Genomic DNA, 17,374 nt, shown 5'->3' on the forward strand with positions numbered 1-17,374 from the left:
TGCATAATACATTTCAGATGGAAGACTGTGCCTCCCCTAATGGCAATTCGAGACCAAATCAATAATGTCACGCTGATCCGAGAGGAAACGCGGTAATGCACACACAGCCGACGCCGGAATGATTCGAGTAAGCGGTTGCTAGAAAATATACGAACAGAATCTCCAATACAAATCTGGCCATGCTGGCACGATGGCTTGATGAGACCCAATTTGAAACGGCTTTCGCGGTGGGACAAATGCCACACATGTGAATCTCATCTTCTTTTTATTTTCTCTCCCTTTCATGCCTGTCCGTTTTTCAGAGTATTTTCCAGGCCGCCCCCCCCCCACGCTGGGAGGAAATGTGCATTCAGGACTGTTCAGACAGACATTACCCACCTGGAAGAAGAATACAGGCTGCAATGGTTCTCAAAGGTTGTGTACAGCAAAACATTGATGATGCTAAGCGCTCAAGGCGTGTGAGTGTACAGTAGGCCTACCCACACAGATCCACATGCCTCTTCCATTAGCCACTTAGCATCTCCTGTGCGTTTCTGCGTACTCGCAGGCTTAGTAGCACAACCTGAATCAGTGTATTCAATATACTGCTGAGAATTGCAAAGATTTCCCTTCAAGCCAAATTCGAGCATATTGTTCAATGACAGAACCATTTATTGGTTTCCAAGAAATCACTGCTTTACTGGCACAAGACACATGTCCCTAATCGTGTTACAACAGATAAGACTAAGGCATGGACCCTGCATTCATGTTTGCTGCTTGTCCTTTAGACAAACTGAGATAAATAAAAATCTGAATTGCACGTGCCCATTCCTGGAGCCGGGAATGAATAGTTTGAATTGAATCATCCAATATAATTTGTAGAAGAAAAAAAAAAGTCTACTTGGGAGTCCCTCCTTCAAACCAACACTTAGTAATAACCTTCGAGCTGATTAACCGAAATCAACATCAGCACCTAAACTTAGGAGCACCTTCCAGTGAATGCATAATAGCAGTTTTCCCACTGGAAAGAAAAGCTAGTAAAAGCAGGAACATTACGAGGCGGCAAACTATTGGAGCCAGATTAGCAGCCGACAGTAATGAAGCCAGCTGTTCAGAAGCTCACCCAAATGAAACAAAGCCCATTTTCCTCCCATGAGTGCGCAAAGCACACCTCTCATTATGCTCTGGGAGGAAACACGTAAGCAGCCCCAAACTCAGGCTGCCAATCAGCAGCCCTGTAATTACCCCGCAGGACCGCCACCCACTGCCATAGCCGCTGAGCCCCTTCCCACTGGAATCACCAGAGACCGACACCACTGGATCTAACCCGTATGCTTTCAATAAGCAGGGCTGCCACATGAGAAATGAGTACTTTACAAATGCTATGCAACTTGTTACTGCAAACATTTGTCTCACAATTACAATTACAAATGTAGGTGTCATCATTTTTTGGTCAGTTAGTCAGTTTATTGAATCCTGATGTCGGTCTGATACAACTTGACGTAAGCATGACGTCACTAGCTATACCACATCCTACTGACAGGCAGCCAAGAACAAGCTTAACAAAGTGGTCTTCTTCACACCTAGACACAGCACTCTACTCCACGGCATTGTCATGTTTTGCCAACTTGGAACTAACAGAACCACTCAGCAAATGGAATAGATTCCTCCAATGTCACAGACACACCTTCACAAAAGAAATGCATATGAAGCTGCGGTATCGGTAAATAATCTTATTTCCCCAAAAGGAAAAGAAGGACTCCTTACAAACAAAAGAATATATAAGAAATGCACCACAAAACCTGCAAGGTAAACAAGTATACAAAATTCATACACAGGAAAGCACTGAACCAAGGAGCTCATATAGCAAGATTTAAGACTACTTGGAGAAACCAACCAATCTTTATGCAGAAGACAAAGGATGAGTGCTCTATTTGCATGGAAGGAAAGTAGAAATTCCAGTTCACCAGACAGGGGAGGATGAACAACTCATTTTATTCGGCACATTGGAGGACTGCCATGTGAAGCTGGCCCTAGTATCTCCACTGATATGAGCAACAAATTGTTACGCTGTTAAAGTTATTAAAGCAGTCTGACTGTCCCTACTAATAACAGATGAAAATCTCACTAGTCAAACAGAGCCATGATGGGTACGACATGTCCAAGTGGTGTAATAAACAACTTAAACCAGAGGTTCAAGAGAGAAACACTTTCCCACTAAAAAGCAATGTCACTTGTTGAGTTACCCACACATCTCACATGCACAGATATTTTGGTTTCCTTGGCTACATAAATTATGACTATAGGCAAAATTGCCAGATGTGTAAAAATACAGTGCCATTTTCCCCTGGTGGCTGAAATAAAATCATTTGAAAAAGTCTCACATACACAACATGGCAGGGAAAACCTTTCTCTGGCTCCAAATAAAAGCACAAACAAGACTATTTCAAGTGAACTAAAGGACATAAATCTCTTGAAGTTGATATCTGAGCAGCTGGAATGATGGGTATTGCTAGAAATCTTGGTGACCAAATACAGTGCTGAAATACAGTAACTGGGTCACCTCAAATCTCATGCATCATCTAAGGTTTGTCCCCATGACCTAGCAATGCAAAGTCATGTCTCCTTAAATTGATCAAATTATACTACCAAAACATACACTTAAGTCCCACAAAACAAAGCAAACCTACTATAAACACAGCTGCTTTCAAAGGTTACAGGAATAAACGGAAACACCAGTATTCTGCCCAAACTCCCAAAAAGACTGCTGGATCCATTATTAATAACTCTACACATTAACTGAGCATAGGCAATTAGGGACCCAGCATGGGACTCCCTTGGCTTTTTATAACAGCACCATTAGGATGTGGATATGTGTGCCTGCTCAGAGATAATATAGTATCCTCCCTCATTTTAAAATCATATCACCAAAATGTCAGTGAATAGGGAAAACAGATGAGATGTGCTTTTAGTACATAATGAACCCACCCAACCCGCAGACTGTAGGTGTGTACATGGGCTAACCGTTACAAAAAAGTGCTGTGCTCCACAAACTGTGAAGCGTGAGATCATACTGTAACTGCTCAGTTCACCATCTATAAACATTACAGATCATTCTTAATAAAAATGGCATTGTTGTGGTATAAGGAATCATTCCAAGGACAGTATTTTCCATGATGTATAAACAGTAATATTCAGTTTGTCTTTCATTCACAAAGACAAAAACAGATGTGGGCTAGATAGTTTAATCCAACCTCTGCCTCTTTCACCATTGAATACTAGATCTTTTGCACATTTCTTCTGTATAACAAAAGCATTAACCATTATTTCAATTATGTGAAAACGGGGCGGGTTCCGCTTGACCGAGAAGAGCAGACATGCTGAAGCCATCAGGAACCATTAACCAAAACAGAGTGGAAACTGAAAGACTGGAGGACTGGAAAAGCTGACGAGGGACTCTGACTTCATCCGGAGAAGGAAATGCTAGACTTTTGTTCTTCTGGACAAGTAGCCAATTTGGCATTGGGCTGTACTAGTTCCGTATACTAGGTCTTGCGACATGATGGTTGGACACGAATGCATATACGTGCTATACTGTGAAATTGTCCCTTCCAGTCAACAGACATCTTTTTAAATGTCTTTTTGAAATAAATGTTACACCCAGCATGGGGTGATGAAATTGCCACCCCAATTTTACCTCACGTTGCCCTACGGAGCTACCGGCCACACTGAGATGGTGTGAATTGGATTTACTGAATGAGCCACCGCAGCCCTGAGCCAACAGACATTTGATCTCTGATTATTTCCATCATTGTTTTTAAGACATAAAGTCTATTAACAGATGCTAAATCTCATATCAGCGTAATTTCCTCATGGTGTAGAGGATGAACTCTTGTTCATACACTCTCCTGGCCAATAAGAATTTTGGACTCTTCCCAACCGCACATGGTCGGAGTTTCTTTGGGCCCAATGGTGCACAGACAGGAGCAGCAGTTGACCCCGGCAGCCCACGTGTGTCAGATCCAGTTAAATGAGCACATACTGCAGATGGACATCCCAGTGCAGGCCCAGCAGGGATGTGGAACGGGACCCAGCTGCAGTCCGCAGAACCTGAGAGGTAACACTGACTCCCTCAACACACACCCAATCCCCCTGACCCACGCCCACAATCCTTCTGCAGACTCTCAGGGATTCACAGCACATGGAAGGACACTTAAGTTTGGGAATGTGCTCCATCATCATATTTTAGAATGATTTTAGGGGGGGGGGGGTACAAAAAATAATCTGCATTAGCAATGTAAAATCAGCAAAAAGACACTATAAATGTACGTATAATTGTGGGGTGTTCAGTTACTACTTTAGACAAAATGGAGTACACAGATGGGGAAGCTGTGAAGGTTATATTCCTGTATGGGGTTTGCAAGCTCTTGCCACATTACGCTACTATAGTCTGAGGCAGTTTGAGATTGTACAACCACCTGCAGCAGGATGATGTCGAGCGCTCCTTCAAAACTGTTTATCTTGCGATAAAGTCAGTGCAAATGAAGATGCATTGACATCACAGGGGTAGGGTGCAGGTATTAAATGTGTTTTTGGTGTGAGCCTGCTGTGTTTCACTCACGTCATGGCTGGAGAAAAGCATGGGAAAGAGAAGAGTGGCGAGACGGAGGGGGTCGGATGTGAAAAACACCTGTGAGGTGTAAAAACGGCAATGCCACACCCAGGAACCAGAATGCCCGTGACATGCAGAAGAGATGAGAGCACAGGTAGCAAAGCAGGGGAGAGACCGAGCTTTGCCAAGGGAGGGTCTTAAATATCACTGCACAATGTGCCCACAATAATAAGTCAACAGCCCCCGCCTTCCCGATCCAGGCCAGCCCCGGCTGCAGAACACAGCCCCCTGCCCACCACTCCCTCCCCAGGACTAACTCAATCACCTCCGCCATCTCTGTGCCATTACGGGCCTGAATAGTCATTTCACCCCCAAACATCTGCTAATCGCATCCCCACCGTGGCCAGACTCCCTCCACTCAATGAACCCTGCTGTAGGGCCAGGGAGGCGGCTGATTCAGTCACTCACACGCCACAGAACTAGGGGCGCATGGCTCCCCTCTAAACTCTATTAAATGTTGTGCATGAGGCTGTATGAAGTAGTAAGTGATGACCTCAGCAGTGAGCTTAACGGTCTGCCCCAGTTCCCCGGAGTGAGGCCTACCAGCAGCGTCTGCTCACAGACACCAGGCCCCTCTTTCTCCCCATGACTACACGCAAGGAGGGCCACAGCCACATACTCACTGGAAAGTTCATAGTATATTCTTCAATGCTGTCAAAACAATTCTAAACTGTGTGGTTTAGCAAATACGAAAAATAGAAGGCACTGTTCAGAGAAACACTAGAAAATAGCTGTCTGCAGCAGGAAATGGAAAGCTGACATTGGAGTAAGGCCTGAACATCTGTTTAAGCGTTTATAAAATAAACACAATTATTTCACACTATTTTCTGTATGTATGTATGTGTTACTGGCATATACTCACATTTGGGGAAGCAGTGATATTGTAACTAACACCTAAAAACTTAAGTAAAATTAGGCTACTTTTAAAGGATCCCAATAAAGACATTTCCTTCACAGACCTTCACTGCCAGCATCGTCTTTACAAATGGAAATATTTGTACTTTTTTACAAGAACCACAGAGGAATACACAGAAAAGAGCAAACAGAGATATGCAGAGAGGGAACATCTGCAGGACCAGATTGCCTTGTCAATGTGTGAGGTCTACTCTACAGGGAGTGGAAAAGGTTAGACTGGACTCTGATCTCCGGGAGAGATCTTTCTCGGCCGTTTTCCACAAAAGGAACTTCTCCCTACCTGCCATTCTGTGCGTGTTTTAGTGGTCAGAACATTGTGATGCAATGTCACAGGTCATTAAGAACAAGGAATCAAAGGCACTTTAATAATTCCACCTCAGTTGGTACACACAGGTTTGTAAAATGGTGAGCACCGGTATAATTAACTCACATTAACCAAAGGCACGGCTCTTCACTAATGTTTTACTGCGTGGCCTGGCTTGTGAAGTAAAACAAATGCTGACCCACCAACCTGTGTGATCTTTATTTCAATGGTGTCAAGACTGAAAGCTGATAGTTGAATAGAAGAGACGTTTGCAGTTACGAGCCAATCCTGTTAGAAGCCACATATTCCTCATGCATGCAATGCTTAACATTCATCAGATACCTCCATTTTCGGTCACGAGATGTTTAACACAAAGGATCAAGATGAAACAGCTGTGATCTCACACAGTTGAACATAATATAACAAAGAGTAGAAATAATATTTCTCGAAATGTAATCTAACAGTATCAATCGTGATTTGAAAGCAGATGTATCTTATATCCATGTTTTGGTGGGGACTAAAAACAGCAGGGCTTTGGTATAGTCCAGCCTGGAAATAAAACCAGAAACGAGGGATTTTGCATGCGTTCATGTGCTCCTAAATATTTGTATGAAAGTGAAATACCATTCCTTCCTCTCTTGTCACTGAAGGGAATTCACCTTGAACACAGTCTGAAAATTATGAGCAATAACAAGTGGTCACAAGTGTAATGACTCAAATTCCATCACAGAAGATACACTGTTGACTCCCAAACTGTGAAAATCCCGTTGCTTCATGTAACACGGTTTATGATGACTTGCAGAGAAGTTTGTTTGGGTTGTAATGCACTTAATCTAAGCGGGACTTGCCAAGTATGACTCTGGTGTTTTGACTTGCGGCTCTAAGAAACATTCCGTGACACGGTGGTGCATGGGGATGATATCTTCAACACCAGGTTTAATGGGATGGAGCCAGCATGCAGAGTGACATACAATTCCCTGTTTGGTTTTGACTAGGAGGCAATGAGAAAGGTTCACCCATTATGCACATTCAACTGCAGCTGAGGGACCAAAGGCATCTTTATTTCATTAAGTTATAAACTAATATAAAGATTGAATGTTATGAACCAGTGAGAAGAGTGAATGAAAACAATTCCATTCGATCATTATGTCTGGGTCACTATCAAGATTTTGTGTAATTTATGTCACTTTATGTATTTAGAGGATCTGTAAAGCAAAAACAACCTAAAAATAAATTTGTGAACGTATCAGTGGAAAATATCCGTGCTAATAAAGGATAATCGATTACCTCAGCTATGAGCTCCACAGTCTGTTGACAAATGACATCAGTACAGCAATACGAATAGGACAGGGTGAGACAATGCCTCCAGAATTTGCAGTGTTTCTCTTACTGCCACTCCCTGCTTCACACAAAATGCTGTGCAGCATTCTTTCTGGTGTAAGGACCATAAAGCATCCAAAACACAGGCGTGCTAGCCAGAAAAGAGCAGCTGAGTAAGGACACTCCTTCAGCTGTTTATCACTGAAGGAACAAAATCACTTCACATGATAAAAATGTGTTTACCCTTCATGACGTAGTGGTAACTTTCCGTTAGAGAGTGACATTTCGAATCTATTTTATGGGAGGATAGAATGATCTAAATGGGTTTCCTGCTTTTTATGGCTATACATGCGGGAGATCATCTTACTCCATCACAGAACGCATGCTGGGAGAATTATTCACCCGGTCCCCCAAGTTATAGGACAGGGCTTGAAATTATTTGTTGTGGGTTATCCATAACATTCTCAGTCTTTCTGTCTTTCCAGTCTGCAGTTAACACTTGCTTAAGAAACATCGGACTGAGCTGTTTTTCACTGTAAGACATGCGAACCAGAGAAAACAACAGTTAATCATGTGGGAGTATTAGCCATAACCCTTCCGAACTCCTTTTTAAGTATTCCAATCACTACAGGGGAATATGTTGTTTTCTATCCATTCTAGAACAAAACATTCTAAGTGACTTGAGTTTTTCCACACTCAAGACAATTGTTCGAGTTTTGTCTATTTGAATTAAATACTGATGAACACCCCACATCTTCTGTATTGTTCCAAGGGTCCACCACAAGCACCCCTAGGTATGGCCTCAACCAGAGACAATACGGCCAGGAGAAGGAACACAGTGTCATTCTCAGAATAGGTGAATACACTGCGGTGAAAACCATTGTCCACCGCATCACCTTGTCCTCTCTGTGCACCAGTTCCTCCCAGATATCACCCATAAGAGCAATGGAGCTTAGGGAATCCTGGTTCTCTAATGTGCAATACAACAGCAAGTGCATGGAGAGACAGTGGAGTGGATGTACATTGGACGACCGTAGTAGGCCCCACAGGTTCCTGAAAGCAAAACGGCTTTTTCAAAAATGTGTCCATGCAAAATGGTCTCTCGACTAATCATGCATCTGTCACTAAGGGTTGAAGAAGAAAATAAGACCAAGTGCATGTTGGCAGGCGTTGGGTCAAATGAGGCGAGGCTCCCGTAATGTGACCGAACGCAACTGACGCGAGCGAGCTGGGTGAAGCAGAGTACAATGGTCCTTCTTTAGAACCAGATGCCATCTGCTCTGCGGTGTGAGAAAAGCCAGTGTTAGTTCAGTCACATCGGTTCCAGCAAGTGCTGAAAGTGTGCTGTGACAGGCCATTTGCCTAAACAAAGGGAATCACATTGGAGTCACGCTAACAGGGGAATTCCGCAGTGGAGCTAGTTTTGTGTCTTTCTTTGAGAGCGCAGACACCTGCCATGTCACACAAGAGGGGGACACAGCTGACGTTGGCGATTCTATTATGCATTCACATACGCAAAACTCCAGAGAAGAGAGTCTCAGAAGTTCCTTTGGAAGGAAAGCACAACCCATATGTGCTCAAAAACTATTTTGTTCTTGTCTTTTACCACACATTTATCTTTACTTTACTTTTTACTCAAATTTGGAAAGTCAGTTGGTATTTGCAGGCTGATGTACTGATTGTAACCTCGGTCAGCTTGGTAGAGCGCAGACGACCTTGCACTGTCGTTCAAGGAGTATGCAGACAGCTGCCGTGTCTTCTCACTCCACAGTCCAAACTGAGGCACAGACATTGCTTAGCAGCACACTTAATGCCCTGCTGGTGCAAACAGACTGAAGTGTTCAAGAAATGAGCCACCAGTAGCCCAAAAACACTTATTATCTGCCAGAATTGTTTTGTGTTCAAAAAGTGCCAGATAAATTATGATAGTATAGCTATTTATAATATACTGTATAACGGCAAAATGATCCATAGCATCTAAATATTTACATACAATTAGATGGCATGGATGATTTAGTTTGTTGATAATTTGTGTCAAGAAAGCCATTAACATTCCACATACGCATCAGTGCTAATGTTCTATGGGCACTTGCATATACATGAGGCAACCATGGAGACAGGTCTACAATAACAGGAAGAGGCTCCCCACATATGAAGATCTATTTTAAGTGTCAATGACAGTGCTGATTATTCTGTTTATTGTTATAATGGTTTCCCCTTTGAAATTGTATTTGCAGGTGGCCTTGCACAGCATCAATCACTCATACTGCGTTTATAAAGCCATCCACACAGTTCCTGTCGGTCCTCTGTAAAATATCGGGCAAGCTTTGGTATCAGCAACATCCTGGCAATCAAGCTATTTCTGAACTTGCAGGGGGTTCCCCTTTTCCTTCTATGTCCTTCTTTCCTCTTAGCGGCTGTTGAAACAATTATAGTGGTGGCAGTGAGAAACCGCAAAGGGCAACAGAGGAGCCTACAGTCATGACAGTCAAGAGGGTCCAAATACAGGTCTCCAGTCTTCTGGTAATTAAAAGCTTGTCACAATAAACCCCTGGAAGTGACAATGTAACCTATCAATTATGGGGCGAATTACACACAACAGCATGGCTCTGAAGTGTTTTTTTAAACTCACCTTGAACACAAGCTAGCATGTGGCCTCCTCTAATTTCCACAAAGCGGCAGCTGAAAGCTCACTATAGCTTACAACAAGGGAATTTTGGGCTGGGTCACAAAGAAGACTGTTCATTTCAGCGAGTCGCTTCAGGAGGGGATAGCAAGGACTATTAAAACATCGGAAAGTGAGAGGGAAAGGATTCCAGTGTGATTTAAAAAACCCAAAACTGACAGCCAAATACAAAGAAGGGAACTCCTTGTTTCCTTAATCAAGACAAAAAGAAATATAATTCTCTGAGTGAAAACAATGATTGCTCCATTCAGATCTCAAGGACGTCTGTACCAACCTCTTCAGTTGATCTTCAGGGAAGTCCTCTGGGTAGGAAATGCAAACAGCTGCTCGTCCACACCTGCGAAGACGGTTACAACACATAAGACCTGGAGAATTTTAAAACCACACTCTCACACAGGCTCTAGAGTCTTGAATTTGTGGCTTGGGTACAAATGTCTGCTTTGTGTACATAATATTTCCCATGTCCAAAACAAAATAAGGGTCTTGTGTCTGCTAACCAAACAAGAAACACCCCTTAGACCACTTGCTGGTGGCTTATTTTCAGTGTCACTCAATGGCTTCTTTTGAGATGTTACACCACACATCTCCAGAATCCACTCCTGACCTCTACTCTTTTGCTGCTCCTCTCTGAGGCACTGAGACCCCAGCTGGGATCCTCAAAGCCTGACTGGACTGTTTCATGAAAACTATTTTATGTCACAATGGGCTGGAAAATTAAGTTAAGGACCTGTCAATGAAGTATTTTCAGTTTGGCTTTGGAAGGAAGCCTGCCCCTTGGATCTGCAACACCATCTCTTTTTACAGCTTTTTGGGGGGAGGGGGGTTGGCGTCTGGAGTGTGCTCCAGCAGGGAGTGTCTCTAATTTTCTTGTCACTGTTTGGCTCTTGGCTGTGGGTCGGGTCACTGATCAGCTGAGCAGGCCACAGGCTGGCCAAAGTAAAGCTGAACTGATCTCAGGCCCAGGGGACCTGGAAAAAAACATCCTGAGAGTGTGGGGGCAGAGGAAGAACTCTGGACAATGGGATGTCTGTGATTCGGGGGGTCCCAGCAATTAGAATACAGGTCACCAAATATGGCGGGACATGAGGGGAGGTAAATAACAGGAAAGGCAATGAATGAAACGGGTTCCTCCGGCGCCTCTCTGTGCTGAAGGAGCACTGAACCTGACTGCGTTCAGAAAAAAGGAGAGAGAAAAAAGACAGTTTGAGAATGTAGGCCTTGCGTTTGAAGTGAACCAGACAGTGCGGTTCTCCTTTAGGATGTGTACACACTCCTGGGTGCTCAAGCCCACCGCTGAGACTCTAATCAAGCTTCTCTCTCAGCATGTTTGCACATGTGTGCGGCAGCATCCGCTATTTTTGTTTGAGAATCGGTGCACCTATTTTTCAGTGTCCAATTGCTGTAGAGGAAAATATATTTTAGTAAAAATAAAGAATAGAAAGTGCCCTGAGCTAGTCCTTGTAATGTTATGATTATTCAGTATCCTAAGAAGAATATTGGGGATGGAAATAATCTCATTGATAATTAAAAACTTAAATTGAGAACTTATGTTGTTTGCTGAAAATGAATATGCTGGTAAATATTGCCAAGTGGGTTTTTTCCATAAGCAATTCTGCCAAATAGAGAAAACACAAGTTGTTACAATCTTGGTTTAAATCACCAGTATGTAAAAGGTGAGGTGGTCTCTCAGAAATGTGACTCCTCTACCCTTTTGTCATTTCACCTTTCAGAGAGTGGTCCACATAGATATGTAACATTTGGGACAGGAGGGACTGGACTGATCCATTTATTCCCCACTTAACTGACCGCTACAGGGGAACGGGCATGAACCGCACATGCAAAACAATGTGCACACGATTCCAGCTCCGCGGTGAGATCTCCCACAACCTTCTCAAATAATTCAGAGCGGGGAATGGCGGCCAAAGCAAACACTTAATTTGCAAACGAACCGTATACTGCCCTTTCGCTGAGACGGTGCAGCATTGACTACGGCCCGGCCCCCCCTGTGCTGTTACAAGGTTTTAATGTGCCTCTCCTGCGTCACCCTGAAGTCAAACTCCAGCTGTGGACCGTGCTAAGGACTGAGGCCTGAGCTCTCAGCACTGATACAGAGACATTCTTTACTGTGTCTTCATCACAACCTATCCCAGATATCTTTGAAAAAAATGCAGTCCTCCTCAACCCTAGAACTTCACCGGACTCAGGGCCAAAAAACTGCACCCTTTAAAAAAGAAATACACAAAAGATCAAGATGAATTTTTATTTGCCATGGATGTTAAACGGAGTCAGTCCACAGACCGGCCTCAGTGTTCATCACATGAAAAGCGCTGAAGAATGTTTTGTCCGTTCTTCTCTCCCAGTCTTAAGTTCAGAGGTTTGGGAGACACATTCTGTGGTATAATGGCTTTGCCAGTGAAGGCGTTGCCCGATTTAGTGCTTTCGCCGCTCTGCTCAAGCCAGACGTGATACTTTCAATAAAAAGAGGAGGAAAGGTCAGAGAAATAAAGTGTGATTTACAGTAACCAGCTTTACTGTACTGTAAAGCAGACAGTGAAAGAGGATTCTCCAAACTGCAAAAACACATGTGGAAGAACAATGCCAGATAATTTAACTCTCAGTGAAAGAGCAAGGACAAACGTCTGAATTTAGCTCTGTGGGGAAAGTACATTTAAGCACCAGTGCCCTGTTACAAGGGTGATCCATGCATGACAAAAGTTCAAATAAAATAACTATGAAATTGAAGATGTCCTCATATTTATTCCTGTTGAAGTTATTCAAGATTTCACACATTGATCCTGTGGGGATCCAAGGCTGCATCTTGGATGCTATATTCAGCAGGAGAGCTCCCAATTATGATCATGCATTGGGATGATACCTCACACCTCAACTGAACTTTGGGGGGACTAAACAGCAGAAATGTGAGCAGCCATTGACTGGAATGGAGGAAGGCAGAGGAAGTAAACTGATGCACTGGCACAGCCACCACATGAATGAGCAGGAAGCCTTTTCGATTTCATGCAACTCTCATTTTGTACTGGCTCTATGATACCTGGAAAAGAACACACTGTTAGCTTTATGTTATCATAAGACCTGGAACATTCCCCCCAAGAACCTGACACTGCTTTCAGGCTGTGCCCCTCAGCTGCAGAGCGTAATTGGGTTGTGGTGCTGGTGAATCGCTAAGCTGGGCTGCCATCCAGGGTGCCTCATTCCTTCGGGTTCCCACCCTACTGGCTTTCCAGGGGCCCCCATGCAGACCAAACTGCCACACACACGCAAGATACTTTCCAGGTCTACGGAGCCGGGGGGTCTGCGGTCCGGGGGGCAGGGGGGTCCTCCACGGGCTGGGACAGTGGAGGAGCTGCATGCTGGAAATCATGTGACTCCACAGCTCAAACCCCAGCCAGGCCAGTCATGAGCATGTCAACTGTGGCTTTGCTCACCACAAAGGGGGCTCTCTTCCAGCAATTAGGGCTTTTCTGGGGGGCAATTTTGAGTATTTACAGCTAGGAGTTCTATAGCTCAATATGCAAGTCACAACAGTCCGTCTCGCTGTCAGGCAGACAGAGCCAGGCAGATAGGTACAAACAGAGACGCCAAGGGAGCAGTTAAGTAGAGAATTGATTTCATGATTGTATCATTTCTTGTCTTAATAGCCTTCTAATGCAAGATTTATAAGTTGGGATGGTATTTATTCTGTCCATTTCCAGCTCACTGTCCTATAAAATATGAAATGTACAGTCTTTATTTCATTTATTCAAATTCAGGGACAAAGGCCTATATTTGGTTTGACCAGGGATATTATAGATGACAGTTTTGAGATGCTATCTATGAATGCTGTCTTGCCAGCATTTGTAATATTCAGATCTTATAATCCCATTTAGCCCAGTACGCAGCCCTGTTTTTCCGAATGTCGAGAAACGAACAGTCCTCCTTTCCAGGAACTCCACAATACAACAACCCCAAATTGAGATGTTTTTCTCCAAATGTGAAAGTTCTGCAAAGTATTAAATCTACTTGTTCTTCCAGTGTACAGAATACTTGCAGTGCAATCTGCCACTGCTCAGACATGGAGTGAGGGAAATGAGGCTCCCTGACTCTGCGGACGAAGCAGCTCTCCTTCAGGAAAGCACGTTCTATGCTCCACATCTGGACCTCGGCAGTCCAGAGTCCAAGTTGTTTTCTCCGCCAGCCCAGCAGGACAGTAATCAGAAGCATCTGAACCTATGCATTCACATAGGAGGATGAAAAAACCTACCCTGTCTGACACAGGCCAGTGCATTATGGGATTTGGAAGACTTACCAACTGGATCTGGCAAAATGGGTACTTCCTACTCCAAGAGTCAGTCAAAATGTATAGTTACATATAATTGAGTTGTAATATAAACTAAGGTGGGCTGCCAAAATGTCACTATCATGAAGAATGTCAGTTTCATTATTATCTAGCAGAATGATTCCCAACCCTCGTCCTGGGGACCAAACTGTTCATTTTTCCTAATTATGTGCTTTTCTTGTTCTTGTTTTCTTGTATTTACCCTCTTAATGCATTTTGTTAGAAATAGCTATACATGGCATGAAGAATAAAATTACATTTTCACATATTGTGTGATATTATAAACAATTACAAAAAGTTGTATCTGATCAAATGAAATAGGTGAATCAAATGGTTGGTGAACACGTTTTTTTCAAATTATTTCTTCCTTGAACTTATTAACACAATTCATATTTGGCTCCTTTAAAATTGCTTTGCGTTTGAATTCTTAATTATCTACCAAATAGTTTAAGTGGCCAATTGTCCACACTTTCACCAATTAGGAGCATATTGATTCACCTCAGTCTTACTGGACATACTGAGGATATGAGCTATGTTGTTATACACTTTCTGATGTTTCAGAGGGTCACATGGTGAGATGATGTGGTAGCAGTGTAGCAACTCTTACCCTCCCCTCCTCAAAACAAAGTCCACAAACACAACCAATTATTTTTCAGAAAAGAATAACTCTGGTGTTATAAACCGGACAGGCCCAATGTCTGGCTTACATTTGGACAGCATTATTTTTAACCATTCGGAAAGCAGCACAGCTTTGAAGGTCTTGCCAGAGGCACTTCAAAGGAAGTGGGGAATCTCTGCTTTCCAAACACCCCTACCATTTCAGCATGAGATCTCGACTGCTGTGTCCTCATTGGCCGGTTGCTACACCTGTACTGGGTTGAACTAGACTAGATTTACAGCTAAACTCAAAGTGGAAGAATATACATGTCAACTTCTAGGTTACAATCATGATAATGTTCCATCAAGCCGTACACACATTTGTAGGCTTCAATAAATTACAGAGAGCAATATATATCTTCAGAGACAACTGTAGACTGGAGTGGAACAATTGCAATGGATCAGCTTTCGACAGGATTGTTGCCAATGCTGTTTTTCTATGCCATGTTCATGACAACACTTTTGTACAATTACATGTCCTGATTTATGCATTTGTAGTGTAAAGCCCAAACTGTAGACACAATTGATCTGATATCCATGTTCGAATGTGTGCACTCTCCAACAGCCCACAAAGTACACCATGGGAACTAGATGCTTCATAATTCGATCAGTACGATGTGACTAGGCACAAACAATTTCCTGTCCGGAAGATGCAACGCAGCTGAGAGCAGCAAAAGAGACACACCGCCAATACTTTAGCGCAGTCGGGATTCATTTTTATTACCACATAGGATGACATAGCTTCTTTTCATAAACGCAAGATCTGCATGTCTACTTTTCATAAATGTGAGCTCTAGTCGGACCTGAGAGGATCACTTTATTAACCAACCCTTAATCCACAGCATTTCATATTTATCCATGAACAGAGTCCTATATTTCTTCCCCAGTAATTCAGATGACGCACTTGTAAGTTCAACACCAGGTGTGGTTAGAGTGCCACCATCCAGCTACCGACCAGCTGTACTGCCCCACATCCACGCATCTCAACACAGCTGACATCAGCCATGTGCTGTTGTACTGCACTTTCACTTATTCCACAGCAGATGAAGGCACCAATATTTTCATTTGAAAATGAAAGCCAATGTACCCGCTCCAGTGGTTTGCTGACAGAATTCACTGGGCATAGTATTGTGCTAAATGGTTTTCACACCGTCAGAAAAACGTCCCCGTAAGATGGGAGCGGAACACACATAAAAGTTATTCGGCTTCCAATTTAAATAGGATCCTAGGCCTCTAGTTTAAAAAAAGAGGTTTTTAAAGAGAAAAGGCTTTTTTTTATTATTGATGGATGGATTTTAACAGGGCCATAAAGTAGCTGTGTGCAATCAGAAGTCCTTTGCTGGAGAATGTTTGTGCTTTAATTGAAACCTACCCATCTGTTCAGTCACAGGACTGCTTTTAAACAAAAAGGTACGATGTGTTTGTATCACTCCATGAATCTGACAGAGATAATATACTGTGTGCTTCCCTCAGGAATTCCTGGTGTCCAGCATCTGCTGTGTGTTCTAGCACTGACCTCCAAAGCTTCTTATCATACGATGGCATGGTCACATTGCTGCCATTTGACATCATTGTCTTCTGTCAAGATCCTTCACTGAATGAATATTGGAAAAATATTACTGAATATTTGACTATATACTACTAATAAGAACTACAGTTCCTTTGTGCTTACAAAAAAAAAAACAGATTATTTTATGAACTTTGAAAATATTCAGAAACGTTATATTGTTAAATGTTTGGCCCAAACCAATTGTTATGTTAACCTGGAATTGGAGATACAGTACTTTGAGTGTATCAGGGACCCAGAGTGACATCGGAAGTGGTGCTACAGCAGGGACACAGCTGTTATATAACAGCGGTTTGGTTTTGTTTTGAACACAGACTGCCCATGCAGTTATTTCCTCATGTGGGAGTTGAACTGAGGCACCACTTCGCCCTCTCTGGTCTCAGTCGGTCTCGACCAAAGCATAATGACACTGTACCTCCAGACCACAACAGCCACACTACCTCCCACATTTCCATCAGGACCAACGTGGATGAATCCAAGCACTGTGCTGCCCTAATTACTGCTTGAGGAAAGACTTAAAAAGAAAGGTTTTTAAAATAATCTCTGCTGTCAACTGTAGCTACAGTGATGCGAGTGTGTAAATAGAAGGAGTTAATGTTTATGTCTATTTCAGGTCATTCTGTCCAGGCCATGGATAAGTGGACTGAGCCATTGAAAGTATGTAGGCAGCATGCTGTCAATAGAAGACTATCAAATTACCAAACACAAATCCCACGGTACCCACACAGACCATCCATTGTACATTATACGCTATAGCTTATGATCATCACCCCATTAGTCCACAACTGATTTTTCCCTTGTTTTTTTATTTATTTATTATTCATTCATGCCCTCACTAAAAAAAAACCCACGATAAAAACATTTTAAAAATCAAAAAAATTCTTATTAACAAGGACAAAATTCATTTTCTTTACTAAAATACATTTATAATTATATTGGGT

General features: G+C 42.8%; 1 protein-coding gene across 1 annotated transcript in view; it reads right to left on the reverse strand.

The window, feature by feature from the left end:
• The window catches only part of LOC133142408 (LHFPL tetraspan subfamily member 2a protein-like), a 53,222-nt gene that overhangs the window by 25,020 nt on the left and 10,828 nt on the right, over positions 1–17,374 (reverse strand). Inside the window, exon 2 of the mRNA XM_061263602.1 lies at positions 10,151–10,213. The gene's annotated coding sequence lies outside the window, so the exon portion shown is untranslated. The remainder of the gene's footprint in view (positions 1–10,150; positions 10,214–17,374) is intronic.

Source organism: Conger conger, chromosome 12, assembly GCF_963514075.1.
Source record: "Conger conger chromosome 12, fConCon1.1, whole genome shotgun sequence".
Taxonomy (NCBI): Eukaryota; Metazoa; Chordata; class Actinopteri; order Anguilliformes; family Congridae; genus Conger; species Conger conger.